Genomic DNA, 7,868 nt, shown 5'->3' on the forward strand with positions numbered 1-7,868 from the left:
TGATGGACTAATTTCCAGTAAATCATTATTGTCAGGTATGAAGAAAATTTTCCATGAATTAATTACTACAGTCTTTGGACATTCATCCTTGACCTATAGATTATTTTACTTCATTTTTTGGGGGGGAGACAGCAAAATGCGAAACCTTTATTGTCATAATAACATGGCAAAAAATAAAAGGAATCAGTTAAGCAACTGCAGTCAAGGTTGTGATACGACAAGTCTATTAGCAGCAGGTACCCAGAAGAGCGCATCTTCTGTGCCATAAACCCAGGCAGAGGTCAAATGTACAAAAGCAGTTGTCAAACTGAAGCGTATGGACCTCCTAAGAAACTGGGGTTCATGTGGTGCCTACTTACGCCACAGGCCTTTTCCTTCCAGAGGGCTCTCAGGGAAGTTGTCGCTGTCACCCAGCCGGCCAGCAGCGGAGGAGGATTCGTGTCCCCTGAGCTCTGTCCCGCCGCCCGGGCGCGGGTTGAGTGCCTGGCCCTTTTGCCCAGGTGAAGGTGGGCGAGTGTGACTCAGCTTAACTTCAAATTGGGTGTGATGCAAGATGAAAGAAAAATACTCACAATGTCCCTGTTCTGTCAGGGAGCCTAATGAGACGCCCACTGCCAACTGCAAACTCTGGAGGCCTGATTTGAAGGGTGCCACTTTTTAACCTTGGGGCATGGCCGTAGAGATAAAAGCAGAGAGTGACAGAGTGTAATAATCTTCAGGATGTGTGGCATCATTATCCTCAGGCACTGCATAAGCCTGGTACAATAGCTCCTACCCCATCTTGTTTGAACATGAGCTATACCTTCTTTAGGGGAGGGAAACGTTTTCAAAATTACCTGAACATCGTAGCATTTTTTAAAGGTATAATTTTCAGTTCTTCCACTGACTTCTTTTTGGGCAAGTCAGTAGTTCACTTTCCCCTGATTTATTTGTCTGTATCATAGGGATAACTGTATTTGCCTGCTAGTGTGAAATGCTGGAGGGTCCTGCAATTTCTGTAGTTTCAGATTGTGGTTTATCTTGATGGAGAATAGTATCCCCAGGTTACAGATATATTAATTTCCTTCTGGAGTGGGAGGTGTTCAGGAAATAAAAGCCCATTCTTAATCAGGCAGGGAAATGAGGGCAGCATGGCATATCCAAAATGACACGAAATAGATGCAGTTTTAATGTAAGATGCACATGTAAGCATGTTGATTTTGCGTTTTGGATTACAAGGAAATATGGAAAATTATAATATTATTTGACTTGAATTATATAAAATTCTATTTTGTATTAGAGTTAAACCATTGGGTATGGATAGCTGGGATTTTAAAAGAGGCCAAGGCCACCTAGAACCAGGATTCATCTGCTGGGGGTGACTCAAAGACTTTCAGTTAAAACTTTATCATTTCCAATGACTTCTTCTAAAACCAGGTCTCTGCAGCACAGCCAGAGACTAGACTAACTCTGCCCTCCTTCACACTCTCCCACACCTGCATGATTCCTGGTTTGCCAAATCCAACACATCAGTTAAATGCTTTTAAATTAACAGCCTAGCAGTAAGAATTATATCCCAGACTAACCACGGTCTGTTGGAAATCCAAACAGACGCATCTTTGTTTGGAACAATCATTCTCCTCTTAGTATTACTCTCAATTTTATTTAAGTATTCATCCAAGTCTAGAGCTACTGCTAAAAGCTGTTCACACAGATCTGTTAACAAAAAACTTTGGATTCACCTCACCCATCTTTGAACATCCACAGCTCAAGCCTCTTCTTCTCTGAACCTCCCTTATACTCGTGAGAGACAAATAAATTCCAGCCCATCTCAGTCTGAACTAGGGATCTAAAATAGGTCATAGGAGTTGTGCTGTAGAAGGCCCGTTTTTTCCCATTGACTAAAGGGAGGCTGAACAATTTGTTGGGATCACAAATGTTTTGATGTGATACATCACAGGAAGCGGGTTTTTTTTTTATCTGATGGTTAAATTCTGCTTCATTTGCACCCATTCTTACTCACTAATTACGGTGGAGATGCACAAACATCCTTAAAGACGAGTTGTAGTCCATTATCTTGGTATGTTAATGAAGTCTAGGGTTTTTTCTATATTTCATGCTAAAAAAGCTGGGTATGGGGATGAATGCAAAAGTATCTTGTTTATCAGATTTGCATTCTGCTCAGGGATGTAAGGAGGCTTTCCCTGGGTACAGAACATATTTTATTAATTTCATAGATTTTGTTTTGCATGTGATACAAGTATTTGTTTTGCTTCATTCTCAAAACTTCTGGAGCAAAACAAAAATAAATGTTGCCACATAAATGTCTTTCCAGAAAACAAGGAAACAAACTGAAGAGCCAAGATCTCCAACTCGGTGTTGCTCAATTGACATCAGCCACTTGCACGAGGAGGAAGGGTAGCCTGGACCTGCTGTAGCTTTATCACTACAGATGAAAAGCAAAGGCAAGATTTCCACCAACCAGGGGTTTGTATGAAAAGGAGGTCTGCTTTCTGTACAGATGAGGGATGGGGCAAGTTTTATTTCCCAGTGACACATATGAAACTGTTGAGGTGCAAGAAAACAGGGTAAGTTTGGAAGAGACAAGAAGAGGGGGAAAGCAGAGACTATTAACTACAAATGAATGGGACAGTCCTTAGGAGGATAATTTTCTCCTTTTAAATCTGGTGCCTGTATTAAAATTTCTCACAGCAGTATGTGCATGACTGATACTTACTCAGCTGATAGCGCAAAGCAACAGTGACCCTGGCACCAATGCCGAGGCAATATTTACAAAAGGATGAACTATTTTTGAACAATGTCTCCAATGTACTAAGCACAAACAGGCTTTTCTTCAACATCAGGCATGCATGTTGTCTCGTTCCAACGATTTTGTTCATGTACAAATGTATTCATTGTGGACAATGCAAGGAAAATGTCATTCTCTATTTATATCCCAGTTTCCTTTTGTCCTCTTTACAGTATCTCGGGGCAGTGATGCAGAGCAGAGTCTTGCTCTAAACTCATGCTATTTTCCTCCCTATCTTCTTCCGAAGCTCTCGCAGTTGCAGAACCGCTGAGAGTTAAAAGGCTGCCTATAGCAGATTTTTTTTTTGAGACACAAAGATGGGTCTCTCTCCCTCCACTTCCCAGCAGAGAAGATCTAAGTCCTGCCTCTTGCTCCATCACTCAGAGTACATAATGGTCTTGGCAACGGAGGATGTGGTGGTAGCAGCGTTTTGAGGCGTGTAAGTGGATGCACCTGGCACATCAGCGTGAATAGGCGATGTTAAGGCAATTCTCCCCCAGTAATGTATGAAACCATCCACTTCATGAACAGCCTCTCTGTGATAAAGGCTGCCTTTTTGTTGACTTGGATAAGTTCCCCAGTATGGTCAAAACAGAATAATGGGGGACTTTGAAAGACGGGCCCTTGCATGGAAAATAATTAATCTAGCAGTGGAGGGGCAGGGAGAAAGATTTAGTGACACTTGAAAATAAAAAAAAAAAAAAAAAAAAAACAAAAAACAAATCCCCAAGTCCTAGGACTAAACTAAAAGCATGGGTGCAGACTCGCACTGTGTTTTTGTCATAGAACAAATCATCTGTCCTGAAAGCATCATTCTTGGGCAGGTTGGCCACTTTTTTGGGTGGGAATTAGGAACATTATTTAAGTGACATTTCAAGGAAATGCTGTTTTGCCTTTCAAGTATTGTCTGGTTTTCTCCAAAGTGGAAATTTCCACTGCTCTCAAGTGTAGCATTCCATTCTGATAAGCTTCGGTTTATAGGTAAACGGATAAGCACCATTTTAGTACATTTAAGCACATCTTTAAAAAATCAATTGACAGAACTCCTTACTTCTACAATTAAAATCACTTTAAATTGGAAGCTCAGTCTTAAGTGGAGTTTGCCTTTAACAGATTTCTGCAATCTTTCCAACTACGTGTATACAAAGAAAATATTCATACAGGCCTCATGCAACAGTGAAATGAATATAACACATTCCACATGTTTTCAGAAATTGAAAAACTTGCATTTCTGAAGAAAGAATATGTGATTGTTTTCCAGTGTGAGACTCCCGAGGCCTGTACTCTCACTTGAATGGATCTCCCAGTAAAGAACATCCTTTATACACAGGATTCACATCCAATTCACTGTCAGGCGTCAAAACATTCACTGATGCTTACAGACTGTAAAAGATTCTCTCTTTTTTCCCCAGATAAAATAATCATGTGGAGGCAATTTTGTTCTCTTTTAAAGAGGACTCTTCAAAAGTTTGAGACTTAATGAATATTACTAAATGAAAACTTTTAAACCACATAATGTGTTTTAGATAAAGGTTATATATAACACCAAATAAATGAACTCTTCTTGTAATTCATACTTCTACTAATGCATGATTTCATATGCTTTAGCACATAAAGATTGCTTTAAAATTAGAGCAGTCAAACTTTTAGCACAGCATGAGATGAAGATAAGGAGTATTCAGTCACTGAAAACATCTTTCCTTCATCACCGTCTTTCTCATCCTTAAGGAATTTTAAAATTGCAATTGAGCAATTCTTAACTACTGGACAAAAATAACTTCTGTTAGCTGGAAAACATTTTAAGATCTTTCAACTTTAGGGTATAGAGATAAACTGTCATGTGAGGGCATGCCTTATCGTTCCCATAAATTGAAGTTTGACAAAGGTTGGTAATTCTGGCATTTGGAGAGATGATTAAACCCCCTAGATGATTGAAAGCTATGCATAACTCTCCAAATTAAATGAAGATTATATGATCATCTATTATGGATGTATGCAATATATATGGTTTCAACAGTCAGCTGGCAGCAATCATTCATTGTAATTTTTCATTAAATTTTTAGAAAGTAGCATCTCCCAAAGTTAATACTGGCATCTCCAAATAAGGATAGGAATGAAATTCAAATAATTTGGTTGTAATCTAGTTTTGTGTTTGGGTTGGTTTGGTGTTTTTTTTTTTTTTCCTCCCCAAAATTCCCAATATTGCTTCATTACCATATTGAAAACACTCAGACAAACCACTGATTAGTCCCCTTTAAGATAATGAAAAACCTTTGGAAGTGTTTTAATATGATTTGAATCTCTAGTGTACAGCAGGAAAAATATGCTCTTTTCGGCAAAGTTTTTAAAACTGTTTTCTCAATTTCCAAAGAGCTTCACTATGTATGTGTCAATACAGAAGACCTTTTCTGCCAAAATGTATCATTTTATCTAAGGGCAAGTTTTAAAAAATGCTACTTAGCAAGTTCTTTTAATCAGATGATATATAATGAATGATTGCAGTTAACTGTATTTTATGCTTTTGTTGGTTCTTCAGCAACTGACATTACTGGGTTTTGTAATTTCACATTTCTTAGCAGCAAAAAAGTTTAACTTCTGTTATTGGAAGCTATGCTAGGATTATTTTCACAATCTGCTCAATTTGTCTGCTCTTACATCTGACAATCTACCATAAGAAATTGAGAAACATTTTCTGCACAAGCTACATTAAGCCTCATGGCAATTATTTCTATCTTGGCTGATCCATTCAAAACCATTTCTCCACTTAATCTGAAAACCTGAAGCTCTTTCTTTTCAGCCTGCATATCTTGCCTCGTGGAAGGCGTGTTACCACTATAGTCATGGTCAGAATCCAGGTACAGGTGCAACGTGATCAATTAAAGTTACACAGACGCGATGTTAGCTTATAATCACTTTGACTATTCCCACTCTCTGCTGGGTGGATACACCCCTGGATACTGTGCGAGACCTACAGGCAGTACTAAGCCTATTATAAAAGTGTGTGGTCACCATATTTTGATGCGAAAATTTTGTGTATGAGATGATCCTAACTGCAGTTCTTCTAGTGTCACCACCTCTAGTCTGGGCATGTATTTGAAATGCATCTTCTTACATTTTGGTGATAGTTCAGTTTGCAAAGAAATTTAGGATTTGTTGTGTTTAAAGGTACCATATGGATGTAGCGTCTGAAATAAGAAGAGGGTTTGGGAAATAAGAATGATTTCAGCAGAGGCAGCTGAGGTTCAGCATCTCAGAAATCCTTCTGGGAGAGTGAATACTTAGCACTTTACACAGCAGTTGTGAGATCTTTGTTTTGCTCTGGACAGATTCAGTAATTTTCAGGCTACAGAGTCAGTTTAGTGTCTGGACCAATGCCTCGAACCCAGAGCCCTGCCTGTTACTGCTATTTTGGGCAGGGTGCACCCCCAGGTAACACAGACATCCAGCACTCGAGAGACTCATTTGCCACATCCACCCGGCACCGGCCATGGGCTGTAGACATGCGATCAGTCCTCCTGCTGCTTTCCCAGTCCCATGCAGGGCAGAGGAGCCCTCCCAGCCTGGGGGGGAGTGGGCAGCCAGCACAGCAAACCCAGCCCCGTACAGAGCCGCCCGACGCCCGTGCCGTCCCCACCTGTGGCAGTTAAATAAATGGATGCTCTTTATTTCCTGGCCTTCACTCGGTTGAAGACACATCCTACAGTTAGCTGTTATTTGTATTTCCCTGCAGCGCTAGTAGTCTGTGTTATGCATGTCAGCCACTGTGATGTATAAACGTGTTACAAAGGCTGGACGTTACGAGGAACAGGACATTTGAGCTCTTGGACAGGTGAAAGATTTGATGCTGTGTAAGGGGTGCAAACCCCAGTAATACAAATTAAGTGGCTGGTTTTACTGTGGCAATGAAGCGCAAACATTTGTTATTTATTTCATAATTAAACTTGTATTTTATACTCCAAAGTTAGCAGATTACTTCAGATAACCATCATGACTTTGTCAGAAAGAAATATACTCTCTGAGCCGTCTGGCTCTATAGATATGCTGCACAGCTGAATTCTCCATTCATAAACTGAATATTTTCTCCTGCAGCTGTAAGTTCTGGAAGTGTTGTTCAGGATCTGTGTGAGAGGCTACATGACCCCAGCGAGGTCCACAGCTCCAGTGGCCAAGGAGTTGGGAAGTTCCTGACCGGGCTGGCCCTGCATGGGAGCTAGTTGCCTGCACGCTGCAGTCCCACCACTCAACAAGCACTGCATCTTCTTGGGATCTTATCACCCTGATTCACATTCATAGACCTGGGCCAAACATTTCATAGACGGAGGGTGATGGAGAGATGGGGTTAGACAGACCTCAGTCCTCGAACCATTTGGGAGCATGCTCGTTGGGCTGAACAGAAACATTGCACTCTACTTCTATTCTGGCAGAAGTAGAGTAGCATCACTGACCTTCTGTTCAAGTCTTCAGGTGAGTGCTGCTACTCTCTCCAGGCAAAACGTTTTTTTAACAAGGTGCTGGGTGAATTTCAAGTTTTACTTACGCTCGAAAAGCTACTAAAGAAGAGTGGGGTTTAGTTTTAATTTCAATTCTAAGTGGAACTTTAAAGATTAGAAAATTTTTAAGCAGTGATAAACAAATAGCTAGAAGAGATAATAAAATGCTGGTACAAATTTTGGCAGCTGATAATATTCAGAAATTTGGCAGCCATCTTCAATATTACCATATAGTATGGGTCTAAAGCAGTTAATGGACCTAACCATTTTCATTGTGACTGGGATATCCAGACATCTAAAAGAGGATCAAATGTCATCATGCTGATCACTTCTTTTTTCCTGTAGTCAACTGCTCTTCCTAATGAAGAAGATAATTTGTTGATTAAATTGTTATTTATGTCAATGTATTCCTGGGAAATCAAGTCTCTAATCCATAACAGTGACAGGTCACTGAAAGGAGGCTTTCATCTACTCAAGCACTTCACACCTACTAGGTCAGGCAGTTTTGATGTGCATCCTTGTGCAAAAGCTTCTCTAAGATGTTTTATTTCACTCCTTAGACAGTGGCATTATATTTGATAGCAGAACTG

The sequence above is a fragment of the Tyto alba genome, unplaced genomic scaffold, assembly GCF_018691265.1.
Source record: "Tyto alba isolate M040663 unplaced genomic scaffold, T.alba_DEE_v4.0 Super-Scaffold_40, whole genome shotgun sequence".
NCBI classification, from domain to species: Eukaryota; Metazoa; Chordata; class Aves; order Strigiformes; family Tytonidae; genus Tyto; species Tyto alba.